The sequence below is a fragment of the Bufo gargarizans genome, chromosome 5 (genome assembly GCF_014858855.1).
Source record: "Bufo gargarizans isolate SCDJY-AF-19 chromosome 5, ASM1485885v1, whole genome shotgun sequence".
Lineage (NCBI taxonomy): Eukaryota > Metazoa > Chordata > Amphibia > Anura > Bufonidae > Bufo > Bufo gargarizans.
This window is the reverse complement of record NC_058084.1, coordinates 175,198,132-175,221,737: the sequence shown is the minus strand read 5'-3', so window position 1 is coordinate 175,221,737 and position 23,606 is coordinate 175,198,132. Positions and strand designations below refer to the sequence as shown.

Here is a 23,606-nt window from a genome sequence, read left to right as displayed (position 1 = left end):
ACATCATATGTAATATTAAATGGTGCTATTAGAAAATACAACTTGTCCCGCAAAAAACAATCTCTTATATGGCTATGTGAAGGGAAAAGTTAAAAAGTTATTGCTCTGGGAAGGTAGGTATCGAAAAATGAAAAAGGAAAAATGGAAAATTGAGGAAGGAAGGAGTTTTTTTTATAGTGGGTACTTTGTGCTTTTAGTTACCTAGATGGCCCAATTGATTATAGTTGATATAGAAAATATAGCTGGGCAAGATGACTAGGTCAAAAGCTTATTTAAAAACATCTTTATCTCTGTGGAAATTTGAGGGGAAGTGTTCCTTTCTTGAGAGTTCAATACTTGGTAGAAATTCCTAGGCATTATTATACCTGACAGCTCTTTCTTCTAAATACTTTGTTGTTTTAATGTACGTTTGTTATATACAGCACACTTCTTACCTCAGTTATTGTGTGGGTATTATAAATGTGCGGTGTATGGGGTGTACACGACTCTGCACATGTCAGTTCTAATTATATCACCAGTTGCAGCAGCTAACATTTATACAGCGACTTATATGACATGGTTTGTGACTTTTTAACCACTCCAGTGCCATAATATTACATTGCAGTATGAATGTCGTTAATACTTGTTGATCTACTATTATTGCAGATCTTTTATACAGCTGACACACCAGTCTAACAGATCGCAGTCATATAACTATTTAGATGATGATCCACGCTAAAGGTGGCATCTAAGTGGCTAGAGAGAGAAGGGGGCCCCCTCCTTCACCCCAACAGATACCCCCCATCACTTTTGTAGGATGCCAAGTGGTTGACTCTTGACAGCATGGGGCCTAACAATGACCTCTATGCCTGAAATGTATGGATGGGAGTGGTAGTTGCTCTGGCTACAATAATTATTCACAGTGGCAATCCTCCCACCGATGCTCCATAGTGCCAGGGCACGGCTAGGAGAACACACCCTTTCTTCCATTGGGGCACACCCTGATGTTGGGGCTCCTGCTTGATAGTAGTTGGTGAACCCTGATGTTATGAGTGTTCTACAGATGCAAGGCAGGAGATGTAGGTGCTCTGGCCAGTGAATGGTGCTGGAGCCAGTAAACAGACCATATGTAGAAAATAAGTCTATCTTTACTTAAGTGCAGAATAGGAATTGCATATCCAACGTTATGAAATCATAGTTCCAAACAATTCTTAGTAAAAAATCTTCCCAGATAGCAATGTATAGATATAGGCCAGGATGGGGATTATTTTCATGACTGTTCTGTAACAGAATCATACTGACAGCTTTCTGTCAGTATGATTCCGTTACAGGAAGGTCACACAGAGGCACACAGCATTAGCAATCATGACAATGCCACGTGCTTCCTAAATCCAGAACGCACAAACCCTCTCTCACACAGAGCATGATTCTCGCAAAGGAAACTCTCGTGTGAAAGAGCCCTTAGAGGACAGAGACATAATGCTGTCAATGTTATTCAATACATTCCCGAACTCTAAGGGTTACATAGCATCATAAATCAATATAATGCTATGCGATCCTATCAGTGCTACATAGGTCAGGACATGAGCTCTCGTAGACACACGCTGCGAGTTCAAAGCATTGAACTCGCCTGTTTGAAATCAGCCTAACAGCCTAAGGCCTCATGCACACAACAGTTTTTTTTCACAGTCCGCAAAAACGGGGTCCGTGGGTCCGTGATCCGTGACCGTTTTTTCGTCCGTGGGTCTTCCTTGATTTTTGGAGGATCCACGGACATGAAAAAAAAGTCGTTTTGGTGTCCGCCTGGCCGTGCGGAGCCAAACGGATCCGTCCTGAATTACAATGCAAGTCAATGGGGACGGATCCGTTTGATGTTGACACAATATGGTGCCATTTCAAACGGATCCGTCCCCATTGACTTTCAATGTAAAGTCTGGAGTTCTTTTATACCATCGGATTGGAGTTTTCTCCAATCCGATGGTATATTTTAACTTGAAGCGTCCCCATCACCATGGGAACGCCTCTATGTTAGAATATACTGTCGGATATGAGCTACTTCGTGAACCTCAGATCCGACAGTATATTCTAACACAGAGGCGTTCCCATGGTGATGGGGACGCTTCAGGTTAGAATACACTACAAACTTTGTACAAGACTGCCCCCTGCTGCCTGGCAGCACTCGATCTCTTACAGGGGGATATGATAGCACAATTAACCCCTTCAGGTGCGGCACCTAAAGGGGTTAATTGTACTATCATATTCCCCTGTAAGAGATCAGGGCTGCCAGGCAGCAGGGGGCAGCCCCCCCCCTCCCCAGTTTGAATATCGTTGGTGGCACAGTGTGCGCCCACCATCGCCCCCCCTCCCTCCCTCTATTGTAATAAATCGTTGGTGGCACAGTGTGCGCCCACCATCGCCCCCCCTCCCTCCCTCTATTGTATTAAATCGTTGGTGGCACAGTGTGCCAACCACCATCGCCCCCCCCTACCTCTATAGCAGTAACATTGGTGGCAGTGTGCGGTCTCCCATTCCCCCCCCCCTCATCATTGGTAGCAGCGGAGTTCCGATCGGAGTCCCAGTTTAATCGCTGGGGCTCCGATCGGTAACCATGGCAACCAGGACGCTACTGCAGCCCTGGTTGCCATGGTTACTTAGCAATAGTACAATTGTAGAAGATTCATAGTTACCTGCTTGCTGCTGCGATGTCTGTGAATGGCCGGGAGCTCCTCCTACTGGTAAGTGAAAGGTCTGTGCGGCGCATTGCTAAAGAACTGTCACTTACCAGTAGGAGGAGCTCCCGGCCGTTCACAGACATCGCAGCAGCAAGCAGGTAAGTATGAATCTTCTACTGTTGTACTATTGCTAAGTAACCATGGCAACCAGGGCTGCAGTAGCTTCCTGGTTGCCATGGTTACCGATCGGAGCCCCAGCGATTAAACTGGGACTCCGATCGGAACTCCGCTGCCACCAATGATGGGGGGGGGGGAATGGGAGACCGCACACTGCCACCAATGTTACTGCTATAGAGGGAGGGGGGGGCGATGGTGGTTGGCACACTGTGCCACCAACGATTTAATACAATAGAGGGAGGGAGGGGGCGATGGTGGGGGCACACTGTGCCACCAACGATTTATTACAATAGAGGGAGGGAGGGGGGGGCGATGGTGGGTGCACACTGTGCCACCAACGATATTCAAACTGGGGAGGGGGGGGGTCTGCCCCCTGCTGCCTGGCAGCCCTGATCTCTTACAGGGGAATATGATAGTACAATTAACCCCTTTAGGTGCCGCACCTGAAGGGGTTAATTGTGCTATCATATCCCCCTGTAAGAGATCGGGTGCTGCCAGGCAGCAGGGGGCAGTCTTGTACAAAGTTTGCAGTGTATTCTAACTAGAAGCGTCCCCATCACCATGGGAACGCTTCTGTGTTAGAATATACTGTCGGAAATGAGTTTTCACGAAGTGAAAACTTAGATCAGAAAAAGCTTTTATGCAGACGGATCTTCGGATCCGTCTGTATGAAAGCAACCTACGGCCACGGATCACGGACACGGATGCCAATCTTGTGTGCATCCGTGTTCTTTCACGGACCCATTGACTTGAATGGGTCCGTGAACCGTTGTCCGTCAAAAAAATAGGACAGGTCATATTTTTTTGACGGACAGTATACACGGATCACGGCCTCGGCTGCAAAACGGTGCATTTTCCGATTTTTCCACGGACCCATTGAAAGTCAATGGGTCCGCGAAAAAAAAAAGGAAAATGGCACAACGGCCACGGATGCACACAACGGTCGTGTGCATGAGGCCTAAGTCTGAACTATTGTAACATGTCTATATATTGAAGGGTAAATGTTATTGTCTCATTACACTGTCTAACTTTTAGTAAAGCTTGCATTATCTCACGCTCTCATGTTTTGCTAAAATTATCTGTTGCTTGCAGGGACATTTGGCCCTGCATTTATACAAATATTCCTGTCCAACACATACTCCATCCACCCATGTGGTGAAGGTGAAGACATACACTGCTATCAAATGTTACCTCATTTAAACTTAGAAGACCTATTATATTCCTCCAAGCATTCAACTCCCTTTTCATATTTATTGTATTAGTTTGTACACACATACGCATGATTTGAAAGTTGAAAATATTGTTTCCCCTTACAAATAACTGCAAATTACACTGATGTTTAATGGATTCATAAGTACTGAATGTGAAGAAGCAACAGAAGAGAAAATGAACAATTTTCATCAACAGTTCAAAATATTTTTTTAACTAGCCCGTAAACAGTAAAACCAAGTAAAATGTTTGGCATATGCTGAAACAAAGAGCAAGAAGACAGCATACGTTTACAATTCCATAACTCCACATCTGATGTCAATTACATTCATGTCAAGTAGTTTTATTATTTGACAAAACTATTCCAAGGAAATAAGCTTTGGCGGATGCCTTGAAATATCATTATGAGACAATGCACACAGACATGCAAGGAAGTCACGTTTCCACCTTACGTAGTGAAGGCAAAGGGATGGGAACTTTAAGGACATAGTCCTCATTAATCTATTTCACTGTCCATATTCATTCTTGGGTAAATCATTCCATCCTTTCAACAGAATGATACAACTAGAATACTAGACAAGGATTAGCCTTTCTTAATACATCATTTATTTTTCTTTCGTATGGCAAGCATTGGTTATCAGTGATCTGAATTAAATTACAATAGCTAATTGATTGTTTAAAGGGGTTGTCCCATAAAAAATATTCTTCAGTTTTCAAACCAACACCAGGATCTGAATACTTTTGTAATTGTATGTAATTAAAAATTCATATAGCTGCCGAGTTATTCAATAAAATGTATCTGTATAGCACCAACTGATGCTTGTTTTTTTCTACTTTCTTTGTCCTACTAAGAAGACCGCACATGCTCAATTTTATCCTTCAACTGCCTCCTAAGCTGTGATAGGGAGCTACAGAAGAAAGACATGCCTTCTGAGAGATCTCTGGATCCAGGTGAGGTACAGGGCTGGTTCTAGCTTTGATAGAAAGGTATTGTCATGTACTATGTGATGTCTGATTTTACTTTTTTACATTAATCATGGGATAAACCTTTTCAGGTCAAATAATGTTAATTAACACCATTTCTGAAAATAAAAGTTCAGTTAGGAAGTCTCTATTAAACAGGTTTTCTGGGAGTAGAATATTGATGACATATCCTCAGTATAGACTATCATTATCTGATGGGTAGGAATAATACTCCCAGGACCTCCACTGAGGTTGCTATTCCAAGCACAGTCACTATACAATGCTTGATATAGAGCTTGATATGCTATGAGGAGATCACAACACAAGCAGATTGAATTATAGGATTAGTCAGTTATATCCTACTTCCAGAAAACTTATTTAACCTGGACCTCAATATTCTGGAGTATCCAAGGAGAAACTTTAACAAGAATTCTTCCAGTGGTCTATAATTTTTTTAAATCTAAATTTCCAAATAAAGTGCACAAAATGAGCATCATAAAGCACTAGAAATTGGCTGAAAATGAGTTAGAGAAGAATTGTAGAAGACTAAAAAAATATCTACTTAACACAATGATTTGTAATTTGCAATTTATTTTAAAAAAAATATAAATTTAATAAGTCTTGATGATTCAAAGGCAAAAAGGAACAGCAGTGCAGCAGCTGACAATTTTGGGTAGAACATTTATGCCTTTGCACAGTTTTTTTTATGGAAATTTATTCCACACAACCCTGAAGATATTTCAGAATTATACAGAAAATGTATAACTAATATTACTATTAGTTGGTGTTGTGCAATCTGGTTTACAAAAAAAACATTAGGATTACAGTAATACATTGAAAACATGGAATAAATGGGACAAATCTATCTTTTTTTATTATAATCATGTAGTATGCTAAGTGTGTGAAAGGAAATGTATAACCATTCCAAAACAATTCTTTTAATAGTAAATATATATATATCCTCACAGAAAAATGTCTTCCTCCACATATCAGCAACTTCTCCTGTCTTCTAAATGTATTATTCCCTCTCAATTCACCGGTAAAATCTGTCTTGAAAGATAAGAAAGACTATCAGCTCACTGAGGGATCGGGTTACACACAGCTCATGAAAGTCATAGAGAGTGGGAGAAGGATGAGTGAACTGCTAGATACAAATAGAGTTATATGCTGCTTGAGACTTTACTAACCTTTCTTTCTCACCATAGTGCTGGATTCACAGCAACACTGCATAGTATTGTTGTTTAAATGTCCATGCAGCTACTGTTTCTGATGAGTGCTTTAGAGAGCTTGAGGAGCAGGATGCCCTCTTTTCTATGTGTACTTTGAAGGCATCATAGCAGCTAGTATCCACTCTTTAATTGGGGGAAAGCTGAAAATTAGAGATGGAGCCTTCAGAGGGACGATATACAGATGGAGTAGAGTTAACACTCCTATTTTCTGAGATTTATGAGTTGTGTTATCTAATCTAAACACCTTCAATGGCTTTTGTCTCAAGATAACAAGATGAGTTAAGAAATTTGAGTTAAGAGCTGGAGTGCTAACCCAGCTACATCTGTACAACTCCTCTTATCAAAATTACTGTTACTCATGTACATACAGATGGCATATTTTGAAAATTGAGGAGAGAATAGCACAACATTCCTTTTAAATAGAAGGTGCCAGTGGAAAGACTCTTCAGCCTGTACAAAAATGTAGAAAAACCCATGTCACATCTCTTATAATACAAAATAAGTGTATGTTTATTAAGACCATGTCACATACAGTCCTGATCAAAAGTTTAAGACCACTTGAAAAATGTCAAAAAATCATATTTAGCATGGCTGGATCTTAACAAGGTACCAAGTAGAGCTTCAACATGCAACAAGAAGAAATGGGAGTGAGACAAAACAGTTTTTGAGCATTCAATTTAATGAAAACACTGAATAAACTGAAACAGGCTGTTTTTCAGCTGATCAAAAGTTTAGGACCACACCTCTAAAAAAATAAAATAAACCCCCCCAAAACAGAAATCCAAAGCGTTTCCATTAGGTGAGTGGGAACATTTCTCCAAGTGGTGAAGACGGCCGCACGAAGGCCATCTACTGTCTGGAACTGTTGTCCATTTTTGTAAACTTCCCTTGCCATCCATTCCCAAAGGTTCTCAATTGGATTTAGATCAGGGGAACACGAAGGATGGGCCAAAAGAGTGATGTTATTCTCCTGGAAGAAGTCCCTTGTCCTGCGGGCATTGTGTACTGTAGCATTGTCCTGTTGAAAAACCCAGTTGTTACCACACAGACGAGGGCCCTCAGTCATGAGGAATGCTCTATGCAACATCTGGACATAGCCAGCGGCCGTTTGACGCCACTGCACTTCCTGAAGCTCCATTGTTCCACTAAAGGAAAAAGCACCCCAGACCATTATGGCGCCCCCTCCACTGTGGCGGTAGAAAACATGACTCAGGTGGGATCTGCTTGTTATGCCAGTAACGTTGGAAACCATCAGGACCATCAAGGTAAAAAAAATTCTCATTAGAGAATAAAATTTTCTTCCACCTTTGAATGTCCCATGTTTGGTGCTCTCTTGCAAAGTCCAAACAAGCAGTTCTGTTGCGTTCAAGGAGACAAGGTTTATGAAGACATTTTTGCTTTTGAAGCCCTTCAGTCTCAAATGCCGTCTGATGGTTATGGAGCTGCAGTCAGCACCAGTAAGGGCCTTAATTTGGGTCGAGGATCGTCCAATGTCTTGACGGACAGCCAATTGGATCCTCTGGCTCAGTGCTGATGAAATTATTTTGGGTCTTCCACTTGACTTTTTTGTTCCATACCCCTCAGAATCATTTAAGAAATTCTAGATGACTGTCTTACTGCGTCCCACCTCAACAGCAATTGTGCGCTGTGAGAGACCCTGCTTATGCAGTTCAACAACCCGACCACGTTCAAAAAGGGAGATTTTTTTTGCATTTGCCATCACAACGTGTGACTACCTTACAGAAAATGACAATGAATCCACATCTTTGAACAGATTTGGCCTTTTAAAGGCATGTGGTCCTAAAATTTGGATCAGCTGAAAAACAGCCTGTTTCAGTTTAATCGTTATTTTCAATTAATTGAATGCTCAAAAAATGTTTTGTCTCACTCTTATTTCTTCTTGTTGTATGTTGAAACTCTACTTGGAACCTTGTTAAGATCCAACAATGTAAAATATGATTTTTTGCCATTTTTCAAGTATTCTTAAACTTTTGATCAGGGCTGTATCAATGCCAAAGTGAAAAATCTCTTTCAGTATATTGTACAAACCGGATTCCCAAAAAGTTGGGACACTATACAAATCGTGAATCAAAACGGAATGCAATGATGTGGAGGTGCTAACTTCTAATATTTTATTCAGAATAGAACATAAATCACGGAACAAAAGTTTAAACTGAGAAAATGTACCATTTTAAGGGAAAAATATGTTGAATCAGAATTTCATGGTGTCAACAAATCCCCAAAAAGTTAAGACAAGGCCATTTTCACCACTGTGTGGCATCTCCCCTTCTTCTTACAACACTCAACAGACGTCTGGGGACCAAGGAGACCGGTTTCTCAAGTTTAGAAATAGGAATGCTCTCCCATTCTTGTCTAATACAGGCCTCTAACTGTTCAATCGTCTTGGGCCTTCTTTGTTGCACCTTCCTCTTTATGATGCGCCAAATGCTCTCTATAGGTGAAAGATCTGGACTGCAGACTGGCAATTTCAGTACCTGGATCCTTCTCCAGCGCAGCCATGATGTTGTGATTGATGCAGAATATGGTCTGGCATTATCTTGTTGAAAAATGCAGGGTCTTCCCTGAAAGAGATGACGTCTGGATGGGAGCATATGTTGTTCTAGAACCTGAATATATTTTTCTGCATTGATGGTGCCTTTCCAGACATGCAAGCTGCCCATGCCACACGCACTCATGCAACCCCATACCATCAGAGATACAGGCTTCTGAACTGAGCATTAATAACAACTTGGGTTGTCCTTGTCCTCTTTGGTCCGGATGACATGGCGTCCCAGATTTCCAAAAAGAACTTTGAATCGTGACTCGTCTGACCACAGAACAGTCCTCCATTTTGCCACACTCCATTTTAAATGATCCCTGGCCCAGTGAAAACGCCTGAGCTTGTGGATCTTGCTTAGAAATGGCTTCTTCTTTGCACTGTAGAGTTTCAGCTGGCAACGGCGGATGGCATGGTGGCTTGTGTTCACTGACAATGGTTTCTGGAAGTATTCCTGAGCCTATTCTGTGATTTCCTTTACAGTAGCATTCCTGTTTGTGGTGCAGTGTCGTTTAAGGGCCCCAGTATGTTTTTACGGCCTTTACCCTTATGCACAGAGATTGTTCCAGATTCTCTGAATCTTCGGATGATATTATGCACAGTTGATGATGATAGATGCAAAGTCTTTCCAATTTTTCGCTGGGTAACACCTTTCTGATATTGCTCTTTCTGTGCAACATTGTGGGAATTGGTGATCCTCTACCCATCTTGGCTTCTGAGAGACACTGCCACTCTGAGAAGCTCTTTTTATACCCAATCATGTTGCCAATTGACCTAATTAGTGTTAATTGGTCTTCCAGCTCTTCGTTATGCTCAAATTTACTTTTTCCAGCCTCTTATTGCTACTTGTCCCAACTTTTTGGGGATTTGTTGACACCGTGAAAATTTGAATCAACGTATTTTTCTTTTAAAATGATACATTTACTCGGATTAAACGTTTGATCTGTCATCTACATTCTATTACAAAAAAAATATTGACATTTGCCATCTCCACATCATTGCATTCAGTTTTTATTCACAATTTGTAAAGTGTCCCAACTTTTTGGGAATCCGGTTTGTATATAATACTACAGTATATAGTGCTAACAAGCATATCCACATTAATTTAACCACTTGCTGACCACCCATTGCCTATATATATGTTCAGTAGTTCAGCATATATCTCTAAACTGACATTTTAAAATGTCCATTCAGAGATCACACCTGCAGATGATAGAGTGGGAGCCAGCAGTGGCAATGCCCCTTCCTGCTCTAATAACAACTGTCATGTGATCGCTCTGGGGGTCAGGAGTCTGCAAGAGGTGCTGGGTCTTAACACACAATTTTTCCCGTGTTCATAGCTCGCTATACAATTAAAGTATAGTGAGCTATCAAAAAGTACTATGTATTCCAAAATGGTACCAATGAAAACTTTAACTAATCCTGAAAAAAGAAAACCCCCAAACAAGATGATTGGCAGAAAAATAAAAAAAACATGACTCTCAGAAAATGGCGACCCAAAAACAGGATTTTTTTAAAAAACGCTTTGTGTAATAGTCACAAAACTTAAAAAAGCAATATAAAATTGGTATCCCTGTAATCGTAATGACCAGCAAAATAAAGGTAACATTTTTCCCCCCACAGTGTTCGCTGCAATAACAAAGCCTAAAAAGCAATGGCAGAGTTTCCATCTTTTCTTTATCCTGCTTCCCAAAAAGCTAAATAAAAAGCATGTACCCCATAATATAACTATTGATAAAGCCTGATGAGAGAAAAATTATATGCATGGTTGTCAGAAAATGGATGTACTGGTCTCCAGAGGCTGATCAAAAGCAACATGGTAGCCATAAAGCATTCCAACAATATCTGCCCTCCAAAAACCATATGGCGCTCCTTTCTTCTGATCCCTGCCACATGCCCAAACAGCAATTTACAAACATATATGAGGTGTTGCCATGTTCAGAAGAAACTGCTTAACAAAAGTGTTTTTTCTCCTGTTACCCCTGATGAAAATGAAAAATGGGGAGCTTATGCAACATTTTATTTGAAGAAATTAATATTTTCATTTCCACAGCCTAATGTTTCTAAATTCTATGAAACAGCTGTGTAGTCAAAGTGGTCAGTAAACCCCTTAATAAATTCCTTGAGGGGTGTAGTTTCTAAAATGGGGTCACTTTTTGGGGGGGTACCTTAGCGTGCCTTCAAATGTGACATGGTATCCAAAAACAATAAAAAAAAAATCTGCCCTCCAACAAACCATAAGGCACTCCTTACCTTCTGAGGCCTGTCGTGTGCCCATACAGCAGTTTATGACCACATATGGAATGTGCAATGTAAATTGCAGAATCATTGTAATAAATATTGAGGTTTGTTTTTCTGTTAACTCTTGCTGCCTTACAGGAAAAAGAAGATAAACTGCAAAACCTGCAAAAAAATATTGAATTTTGAAATTGCGCCTCCATTTTCCTTTAATTCTTGTGAAATATGTAAATGGTTAAAAAAGTTTAAGAGTTTGTCAGTTTTGAATAACTTGAGGGGTGTAGTTTCTAAAATGCGTTTATTTATGGGTGATTTCTACTATATAAGCCCCACAAAGTAACTTTAAAACTCAATTGGCCCTTAAGGCTCTTTTCTCACAAGTGAGTTTTCCGCATGAATGCAATGTGTGACGTGAACGCATAGCACCCGCACTGAATCCTGACTTATTCATTTCTATGGGTCTGTGTACATCAGGTCCATAAATATTGGGACATCAACACAATTCTAAAATTTTTGGCTCTTTACACCACCACAATGGATTTGAAATGAAACGAACAAGATGTGCTTTAACTGTAGACTGTCAGCTTTAATTTGAGAGTATTTACATCCAAATCAGGTGAACGGTGTAGGAATTACAACAGTTTGCATATGTGCCTCCCACTTTTTCATGCATCAGTTCTGTGTTGCGTGAAAGACGCAGCATGTTCTTGATCCTGTTTTCTTCACACAGCCCTGGCCCCATTGAAGTAAAAGGGGCTTTAGTGAAAAATGCATTGCATACGGAAGCAAGTCCAGATGCAATGCTTTTTTCACTGATGGTTGCTAAAAAATGTTTGTAAACCTTCAGTTTTTTATCACGCGCGTGAAAAACCATCAAAATGCATTGCACCCGCGTGGAGAAAACTTAACAACTGAACGCAATCGCAGACAAAACTGACTGAACTTGCTTGCAAAATGGTGCGAGTTTCACCGAACGCACCCTAAATGCATCCGGAAACAATCCGTATTGTTCGTGCGAAAGAGGCCTAAGCCTACAATTTAGCAATTATAAATTTGGCGACTAAAAATTTAATTTGGCTCCTACATTTTTCAGTTTAGGAGACTCTGGCTCTAGGTATATGGGCCACTTTATGTTCCTAATCTGCCCTGTTAATTGGTGCACTTCTAAAAAGTTGCACTTCTAAAAAGTTCTTGACTTTATTAGGCCTCTTTCACACAGGCGTCCCAGATTTGCTCCGGATGCGTTGCGTGTGCATTGCGGGAAAACCGCGCGAGTAGGCATGCAATTGCATTCAGTTTTCACTGCAATTGCGTTCCGACGTTCATTTTTTTCAGCGCGGGTGAAATGCGTTTTGCACGTGCGTGAGAAAAAACTGAATGTGGCACCCAGACCCAAACCCGGACTTCTTCACTGAAGTTCGGGTTTGGGTTAGGTGTTCTATTTATTTTATTATTTTCCCTTACAACATGGTTATAAAGGAAAATAATAGCATTCTTAATACAGAATGCTTACTAAAATTTTGCTTGAGGGGTTAAAAAATAAATACAAATTTACTCACCTAATCCATTTGTTCGCGCTGCCGGCGTCGTCTTCTTTCTTCTTCTTTCAGGACCTGCAAAACATAGAAACATAGAATGTGTCGGCAGATAAGAACCATTTGGCCCATCTAGTCTGCCCAATATACTGAATACTATGGATAGCCCCTGGCCCTATCTTATATGAAGGATGGCCTTATGCCTATCCCATGCATGCTTAAACTCCGTCACTGTATTTGCAGCTACCACTTCTGCAGGAAGGCTATTCCATGCATCCACTACTCTCTCAGTAAAGTAATACTTCCTGATATTACTTTAAAAACCTTTGCCCCTCTAATTTAAAACTATGTCCTCTTGTAGCAGTTTTTCTTCTTTTAAATATTCTCTCCTCTTTTACCTTGTTGATTCTCTTTATGCATTTAAAAGTTTCTATCATATTCCCTCTGTCTCGTCTTGCTTTCAAGCTATACTTGTTAAGGTCCTTTAATCTTTCCTGGTAAGTTTTATCCTGCAATCCATGGACCAGTTTAGTAGCTTTTCTCTGAACTCTCTCCAAAGTATCAATATCCTTCTGGAGATATGGTCTCCAGTACTGAGCACAATACCCCAAATGAGGTCTCACTAGTGCTCTGTAGAGCGGCATGAGCACCTCCCTCTTTCTACTGGTAATTCCTCTCCCTATACACCCAAGCATTCTGCTAGCATTTCCTGCTGCTCTGTGACATTGTCTGCCTACCTTTAAGTCTTCTGAAATAATGACCCCTAAATCCCTTTACTCAGAAACTGAGGTTAGTACTGTATAACTGATTTTATATTCTGTTCTTGGGTTTTTACGCCCCAGGTGCATTATCTTGCACTTATCAACATTAAATTTTAGTTGCTAGATTTTTGACCATTCCTCTAGTTTTCCTAAATCCTTTTCCATTTGGTGTATCCCTCCAGGAACATCAACCCTGTTGCAAATCTTTGTGTCATCAGCAAAAAGACACACCTTACCATCGAGGCCCTCTGCAATTTCGCTGATAAAGATATTAAACAATATGGATCCCAGAACAGATCCCTGAGGTACCCCACTGGTAACAAGACCTTGGTCTGAATATACTCCATTGACTACAACCCTCTGTTGCCTGTCCCTCAGCCACTGCCTAATCAATTCAACAATATGTCTACTGCACCTCCTCTATCTATTATTTTAGTCACCCAATCAAAAAAATTAATAAGATTAGTTTGACATGATCTCCCTGAAGTAAACCCATGCTGTTTTTCATCTTTCAATCCATGGGATTTTAGATGTTCCACAATACTCTCCTTAAGTATGGTTTCCATTAATTTCCCCACTATTGATGTCAGACTATTGATGCCTGATTCCTCCCTACTAACTTTCTTGTGAATATGGGCACAGCATTTGCTCATTTCCAATCTTCTGGGATGACTCCTGTTACCAGCGATTGGTTAAATAAATCTGTTAATGGTTTTGCTAGTTCACCGCTGAGCTCTTTTAATAGCTTTGGGTGTATCCCATCAGGCCCCTGTGACTTATTTGTATTAATTTTAGACAGCTGAATTAGAACCTCGTCCTCTGTAAAGACACATGCATCAAAAGTTGAATTAGTCTTCTTTCCTAACTGAGGTCCTTTTCCTTCATTTTCCTTTGTAAAAACTGAACAGAAGTATTCATTGAGGCAGTCAGCTAGTTCTTTATCTTCTCCCATATACCTTCCTTCTTTTGTTTTTAATTTGGTAATTCCTTGTTTTAGTTTCCTTTTTTCATTTATGTATCTGAAGAATGCCTTATCGCCTTTTTTATTATTTTATTGTGCTGCTGCTGTATCTTTTATCTTCTCTCAGCAAGACCTGTGATACATTCACTGTAAGTGCGTTGATGTCATCGCAGGTCCTTTTATCTTCATTCATCAGGACCTACCAATGAACCTGCCATGTCATATCAGGTGCTTTTGCAGGTCCTGCTGAAAGAAGATAGAATACACTGCAGTAATGTGATCAAGTGTATGTGATGATTTTTTTTTTTTAACCCTAAATGGCCATATTCTTTTGCATTCTGTCTTAAGAATGCTATTATATTCTTCTATAACCGTGTTATAATGTAAAGTAATACATTTAATTTCGGGTCCCCATTGATTTCAATGGGGTTCAGGTTCAGGGTCAAGTTCGGGTCCTGAGCCATCAATATTTAACAGAATTTTTTCCGACCATTCGCTCATCCCTAGTCATGACAACTTTTCTTTCTCATGTACGGTATTAACAAAAATATTATATCATCGCATAATTACTGAGAGGAGGCACTATGTTGGCACTGAAACGATGAAAGTTGTCACAGCTATATTGAAAGGGTGATCTGTAGGCATAAGTATTTTGATTGTTCAAGTTACACAATTTGGGTAATAGCGAATATGAATTTGGCATCAGTTATAAAAACTATTTTGACGGTGCATCGGCACTTAGCTATTGTAAAGGGCCTCATCCGGGCACGATTACTATGACGGGGACACATCTTGGCATATGTACTAAAAAGTGTGCACATATGGCCATAGCTAATATGAATCTACCACATTGAGAGCATGACAACTTTGATAACTTTCAATGTGTGCACAGGGTGTGCATAATATAACATAACCTCTGTGATGTTCACAATTGTGGCCTTAATGTGAAGGAAACACAGAGGGGTATTTATTACTAAGGGCTCATGCACATAACCATATGTATTTTTTGGCCCGCCAAAACAGATCAGCCAAAAATATGGATTGTGTCCTTGTGCATTCCGCATTTTGTGTAACGGAAGAGCTGGCCCCAAATAGAACAGTACTATCATTGTCCGTAATGTAGACAATAATAGGACATGTTCAATTTTTTTGTGGAACGGACATAAGGAAACGGAATGAACATTGAGTAACTTTCTGTTTTTTGTGGACTAATTGAAATTAATGCTTCCGTATAGAGTTGGCCTTGCGGTTTTCCCGACGGTCGTTTCGCTGTAAACTTTGCTCTTTCGCTATTCGCCGAACGGGCGAATATATGGCGATATTCGCGCCCACCATATTCTTTTACATTGTGAAGAACTTTGACCCATGACACATCCATCAGGTGGTACAGGACAGCCAATTGAGATGTTTCAGCACATAGACATACCCCCTACATTATAAATAAACCTGATCTGGCCACCATTTTACATTCAGTATTTTGCTAGTGTAGGGAGAGGTTGCTGTGTGGAGCAGGGACAGACTGTTAGGGACACAAATCGCTAGCTAATAGGGCCACAAAAGTCCTTTTAAGGACTGGTATAGGTGTGCTATCGGTAGGTGTGACATACTGAGGGGTGTAATATACTTATAATATACTTTCTAACATAGAAAGTATATTATAGTGCAATTGTATTGTACAGCAGTTGTGTGCGGTTCTGCTGCGATACTGCAGCCACACAGAGTGCAAAACGCTATTTATACAAATAATTTCTAATGGTGTGATTTACCAGTTTCCCCCCAAAAAAACTGATTGAGGCAAGGGTGTTATATACCAATAATATACTTTCTATATAGTGCATTTAGGTAGTGCCGCAATTGTTTGCAGTTTTGCTGCGTTACCGCATCTACACAGAGTGCCAAATGTATCAATCATTTCTACTGGTGTGATTCACCAGTTGCCCCCCAAAAAAACTGATTGAAGCAAGGGTGTGATATACTTATAATATAATTTATATATAGTGCATTTGTATTGTGCAGCATTTGTGTGCGGTTCTGCTGAGATACCACAGCTATACAGAGGGACGAACGCTATTAGAACAACTAATTGCAACTGTTGTGATTAGAGATGAGAGAATCGAAGCTGACAAAGTGGAATTCTTTCCGAATTTCAGGAAAAATTTGATTCTGAACAAATGCAAATTTCCTCACAAATCACATTATTAGCAAGAGTTTAAAGTGTCCACATATCGCACAGAGTGGGACACTGCATCAAGATGAATCAGACATGGATAAGCCAGGATTTCAACACACCAATGCCTGATGCATCAGACTAGATCATCCATGGTGCCACACCAACATTTTGACAAAAGAGACCGTTTTCTTCTGGCTACCTGCCTCAGCTACTATTCTGATGCTGTTACCCACCTGATACCAAACATCTGATGCCAAGTGCTCCTTATTTCACCCACCATCTACAGCGAGAACTAGTATTGCCACCCACCTCCACACTATGTCACCTTGCCACTCTGTGGCCTACTAATGTTGCCATGTCCACACTATGTCACCTTGCCACTTTGTGGCCTCCTGGTGCTGCCATCTCCACACTATGTCACAGTGCCACTCTGTTGTATCATACTGCTACTTCTGCCATGTTCACACTATGTGACCTTGCCACTCTGGCCTCCTGATGCTGCCATCTCCACACTATGTAACCTGGCCACTCTCTGGCCTCCACATACTGCTGCCAACTACATACTCTGTGATTGTGCCACTTGGTGGCCGCCTCATACTGCTGCCACCTCCACACTGTCATTGTGCCACTTTGTGGCCTCCTGATGCTGCCGCTAACTCCAGACTTTTTCATTGGGCCATTGTGTGGTCTCCTCATGCTGCTTCCACCTCACCACTCTGTCATAGGGACACTCTGTGGACTTATGCTATTCACACCCTCCACACTTCATGACTGAGCCACTATTTTGGTTTTTGGCCTGGCTGAAATCATCATTTATTTGAACTTTCTTTTGATCTGTCAGAAGGAAGGAAAAATGAGACGCACACCAGAACCTGTCTGTGTAGCTGTAAGGCCTGTATGGTCCCTTCAGAATTGGCTTATGATTTGGTAGACAAAAGCAGGAGTGGGTACAAAACACAGAAGACATGCAAATATTCCATTCACGTGTTATCTCTGTTTTAGATCCACTCCTGTTTTTATTGGCATTAGCAATACTGAGCAAATGCCGACCGGGTGAAGGAGTATGCTCCAAAGACAGGATCCTTTTTTTGTGGGTTATTGTTCTGATGGATCAGAGGAAGGGCAAATTAATCAGTAACCTCAACACAAACTTACTGCTAACATCCTCTCCACTCTGTCAGGGGGGCTCTACTGGTATAAGCGTGTAATAGAACGGGTTCTGTAGACATCTATGTGGAATCTGCTGACAAGGGTGTAAAAGGAGTGCACTTCTTCTTTACACTAACATCAACCTATAAGGCAGAGTTCATACTTGAGTTATTAGGCCAGTTTTGGAAAATTTAAGTATACTTTCTTATAATTTTAATCACGTTTTGGTTTAAAAAAATCAATGTTAAAATATTTAATAAATTTAATAATAAAAATTAAATGTTGCGTAAGACAGGAGAGAAACGGCCAGTCTTCTGTTTATTCAACGACGTGGTGTTGCAATGGAGAAAGCATTCCTAAAAAATAATTACTCTCCACCTGGAGCCGAATCCTGTCAAGATTGATGCAAGTTCTTGGGGAACCTGCCTGGCATGCTTAGGCCTCTACTAGCGACAGACAATGAGAAGACAAGCTTCAAGATTGCTTGGAGCACAGAAGAGTTGCAAATTTAATCACGATTTGAACTAACCAGGGCCCAGTCTCTACGTCAGGGGTTCCCAGTCATCATGGAATGGAAAGGAGGGCATCCTTAATATATTTATTACATTTTATAATAAAAATAAAACATTTCCTAACACAGGATGAGGAGGACATCATGTGGTGCACAGAGATGGAGATGGTCTTCGGATTCCCACACAGACGTTTCAGAAATGAACCGCGGCTCCCAAAAGCAGCTCATGGGAAGATCATGGAGCATCCCGATCATCCGTCATCTATTCCCCCTACTTTATTTTGGAAGTGTGTAGAACCCATGTGGGACCCCCACTCTGCAGATTAATCATGGAGACACCATGGAGACAGAAAATTTTATAAAATATATATGAAATAAATTGAATAATAAAATGTTTAATAAATGTAATAATAACTTTTAAAAAGAATTCTTAGGAGAGAATCAGACAGTCTTCCGTTTATTCAACGACGTGGAGGGTGTTGCGATGGAGAAAGCATAAAAAAAAAAACATTCATCTACACCTGGAGCCGATTCCTGTCAAGATTGATGCAAGTGCGGTATTGGCTGCTTATCCAGCAAGATACTTCTGGGGAAACCTGCCTGCCATGCTTAGGCCTCTACTAGCGACAGAAAATGAGAAGAAGACAAAGCTTGTTCTTTTCTGTACATTGAATGAATAATTTTTGGGGCCTGTACTCCACTGGCCTGCAGTAAAATTGATATCTAATGACCGTCTAATATACCTCCAGCCACATAATCACTTGTTTTCTGTCCAGTGAATGCCTATTGTTTGGGGCCTGTACTCCCGTGGCCTAAAATAAAATATTTCTAGGCTCCAGCAGGGCACATGTTTGAGAGTTTAAATTTAAGACGCATAAGAATAGCCCCTGATTAAAATACATATTTTTTGTTGGAATTTTTGCCATTGATCCCCCTCTAGTATGTCACGGTCCATGTTGTGGGACGATTTGCGCACTTCTTGTAAGTATTTGGTGGCTTCAAATATGAGCTGAAGATTTTTCAGGTTCGACTGCCAATAAAGTGAATGGGCCCGCCGCGAACTTGCGGTTCGCGAACATTTGATCCCGTTCGCGCGATCGTGTTCATGAATCGTCCAGGCCCATTTTCGCCCATCAATTGTTCCGTATATGGTCTGCAAAAAAAACTTAACTTATAGAAATCAAAAATAAGTTTGTGTGCATGACTCCTAATTTTCATATTTTTTTATAAAGTTATGTGTAGAATTATGCTGTTACTGGAGTTAAATACTATTTTTTTCTAAAACTTAATACATAGTTGTTAGCCTCGGTGCACAACTCAAATTCTGAGTGATTTATTTCATCTTAATTGGTCAACTGTCAGAAAAGTTTACTGATATATTTGACACCACTTCATACTATGCTGTTTAGGTGACAATATTTTTTTTTATAATATACAATTAAATATTTATACAATGTATTTTTTTCTAGGTACTTGTGCCTAATACAAATCCAAAATTGTACTTCAGTTAACAATGGAGGAAAATGGAAAACTCCGAGATATTTCGCAATCTACATTGGAAATCAGTAGTTCTGATAATGTAATCTAAATTTATTTGAAATTTGTTTTAATATCTAAATACTACTTAATTCATGTATTTACAAATAAAACTGCATTAACCCCTTCTACCCTGGGCCAGTTTTTGCTCTTCTGCCCAGGCCATTTTTTTTGCAAATCTGACATGTATCACTTTATGTGGTAATAGCTTTAGGACACTTTTACTTATCCAAGCCATTTTGAGACTGTTTTCTCGTGACACATTGTACTTCATGATAGCCATAAATTTGAGTCAATATATTTCACCTTTATTTGTGAAAAAAATCCCAATTTACCATAAAAGTCAGAAATTCCTAAATTTTCTAATTTCTATTTCTCTACTTTTATAATAGATAGTGATACCTCATATAATAGTTATTACTTTATATTTCCCATATGTCTACTTCATGTTTGGATCATTTTCAAAATTACATTTTATTTTTTGGGGATGTCCCTGGTAGCCGGGCCCCTGCTGTATCCGCCAGCATCGCTGTAAAAGCCGATGCCGGCAGATTAACCCCTTCTATGCTGCGGTCCGCGCTGACCGCAACATAGAAGAGGTTTGTGTTGGATGAGGGAGCGCATCGAGTCCCCGCGCTGCTGTGGCGGGGATTCAATGTGTCAGAAAGCAGCCCAATGCGGTGCAGAGGCTGCCCAATGCCTTGCATGGCATCGGGACCTGCCTTCTACGGGTGCCGAGGACCGCATTTCATTTCAGACCGGCTCGCGCACAGGCACAGGTAAGGACTTACCTGTGCCTCCCCGGACTTGTCAGTTAAGATGGCAGATCGCATGTGTTCGCTGGTGAACACTGCAAACTGGCCCTCACTGATGACCTATCCTGAGGATAGGTCATCAATATTAAAAGCCCAGAGAACCCCTTTAAATTATACATTTTATTTGTTTTAATTATTGTGAAACTGAAATGGTAATACATTTTATGCTGAACTAACAAAAGACAGCATAAAGTAGTGAGAGCCACGCTGATTTTAGAGTTGTCCCATTCATTAACTAACAGTAAATATTTATGGTCAACCAGCATCATGTAGCTGAAAAGAGACAGAGCAAATTATAAATTCCTGCTCTCTCTATTGTCTGATTATTGACAAATATTTTCAACAGAGAAAATTATGAACACTAGTAATCATCAGCAAAAGGTTTGTAGAGTGCAGGAATTTATGCTCTTTAATGCTCAGTCTCTTTTGAGCTACATGTTACTCTTTGCACACTCTCTCCTGCAACAATAATCATGCTGGTTGTTCATAAATATTGACTGTTAGTTTAGGAATGGCACAACTATAAAATAAGCTTGCCTGTCCATAGATGAGCAAAGTTTTCATAAATTATATTCTGACTAGAGATGAGCACATCTTAGTAAAATTTGATTAGGATGCTTAGGCTAATTTTTTTTTTTAAAAGCTTTGTGATGAATTACTTCTTCACAAAGTGCATTTCTTTGTAAGCTGTAGATGCAATGAAGGGAGCGGCAATTTCGCTCCCCGTCATTGTACCCCTCTGATCCCACATTCATATATGATCGGGGCATCTGTAATAACAAATGCAAACAAATATTTAAATGCACTTACCTTATCCATTTTCTTTCAACGGGCCGCTCCCCGCCATCTTGATAGAAGCTATGGCGCTAAATCTTGTGTGGCCAGAGATGACGTTATTACAACTGTCCACTTCGTGGAGTTTGAATCACTCATCCACAATTCAGAAGTTTTGCAACTTTTTTAAAACTATGCAATTTAGGGATAATGCACATGGATATTTTTGCCTGTAAATAGCGGGTCTTCAATACATGGGCAACGGCTCTGTGCACCCCGCATTACGGATGCGAACCCAATCACTTGAATATGTCAGCTATCCAAAAGGTGCGGTGTGTAAAGGAGGCACGGATCGGAAGCACTAAATAGTGCTTCCGTAGGGTTTCTGCCCATGCCTATGCACCGCAAAAAAGTAGTGCATGCAATACTTTTTTGCGGTGTGGACCGTCAGATGTGGATCATGGACCCCATTCAAGTGAATGGGTCCGCCATCCGCATGTGGCGGCCACACGGACAGTGCCATCAGCACGGGCCCTTATTCTTAGTAACTGTGTTATACATCAGATAGTTCCCTGCTGCATTGAGTGTGTATCTTGGTGTACATCACTTTGCATTTCAGAAACATGCAAAGCTAGTCCTTTCAGGTAGTGAAACAGTTACTGTGTTTGAATATGACAGTCCAGTAACATGCAGTATATGAATGTTCCCACTGGCAGGCAGTAATATTAGGCTCAGTTCAAACGTCGCTTATTTGGTAAGTTATGGTTAGAAAACAAAGAATTGTACTAGGATTGGCTACTAAATGTTCGCGAACCGCAAGTTCGTGGCAGGCCCCATTCACACTTTAATGGCGGGCGAACCTGAAAAACCTTCAGCTCATATTTTCAGCCAAGAAATAATTACTAGAAGTTCACAAATAGTCCCACAGCATGGACAGTGACATACCCGATGTATTATTCGAATTTCGATCTCCATTCCTTATTTTTTTAAATGCGAAATATAGGCAATATCATTTTCGCGTACGCGCATGCGCAAATGCACTATACAGTACCCAAATGCACTATAAGGAAAGTATATTGGTATATAACACCCCACTTCAATCAGTTTTTTGGGGGGACGACTGGTATATCACACCAGTAGAAATTATTTGTTCCAATAACGCTTGTTCCTCTATATACCTGTATCGCAGCAGAACCGCACACAACTGCAACACAATACAAATGCACTATAATATACTTTCTAACATAGAAGGCATATTATAACATTGTACAAGGAAGGCAATCCATTAGAATATACATAAAGATAAAACGGAACCTTTAAAAATATTACTATGAGGGTCCATTCACACGTCCTGTGCATTCCGGCAATGTGCATTCAGCAATTTGCGGACCTCACATCGCCGGCACTATAATAGAAAATGCCTAATCTTGTCTGCAATTGCGGACAAGAATAGGACATGTTCTATTTTTTTTGCGGAAACGGAAGCACGGATGCGGAAGTGCGGATCCGCAAATAGAGATTGCGGTTCGCCTGGCGGTCATTTCGCGGCGAACTTTGCGTGTTCGCGATTCGCCGAACATGCGAACGTATGGAGAAATTTGTGCCCGCCATATTCTTTTACATTGTGAAGAACTTTGACCCATGACAAATCCATCAGGTGGTACAGGACAGCCAATTGAGACATTTCAGCACATGGACATACCCCCTACCTTATAAATAGACCCTATCTGGCCGCCATTTTACATTCTGTGTTTTGCCAGTGTAGGGAGAGGTTGCTGTGTGGAGCAGGGACAGGCTGTTAGGGACACCAAACGCTAGCTAATAGGGCTACAAAAGTCCTTTTAAGCACTAGTATAGGTGTGCTATCGATATGTGTGATACACAGAGGGGTGCGATATACTAATAATATACTTTTATAATGAGTCAAAAACACATAGATCTATATAGTGATCACCTGAAAGTCAGGGGCCTAGGGGCTAGGGGCTTACTAGGGAAATTTTAATATAGGATAAGGTTCCGCATGGGGTCGCTCTTATCAGGGTGGGTGGTCTGTGGTTAGGCTATCAGGGCCAGAATAACACCCCCCCTGTAGGGCAATATCAGGGACAGTTCTTTGCCCACCCTGTCCTTCAATACCACATCATCATCTAGCCCCGAATTGTGGTACGACATATGATTTCTGATTTGGTGCCGCCGAGCACCTGATTTAGTGCTGCCGAGCACTTGTTATTGCCTCCCACATCTATGCTATTTGCTTAACTTTAACAATTTAATTTATTTTCAGACCCATGCAGACCCATTTATTTTCAATGGGGCCGGAACGTGCTGTACAGAAAACATAATTCCCTCTGTGCCCCCTCTCACAGTAAT

At 40.6% G+C, this 23,606-nt stretch overlaps 1 long non-coding RNA gene across 2 annotated transcripts in view; it reads left to right on the top strand.

The window, feature by feature from the left end:
- The window catches only part of LOC122939224, a 72,227-nt gene that overhangs the window by 41,359 nt on the left and 7,262 nt on the right, over positions 1-23,606 (top strand). The window contains exon 2 of one of the 2 annotated variants that reach the window (XR_006390108.1): positions 4,890-4,988. This is a non-coding gene — a long non-coding RNA (uncharacterized LOC122939224). The remainder of the gene's footprint in view (positions 1-4,889; positions 4,989-23,606) is intronic. The other variant, XR_006390107.1, reaches the window with a different exon arrangement.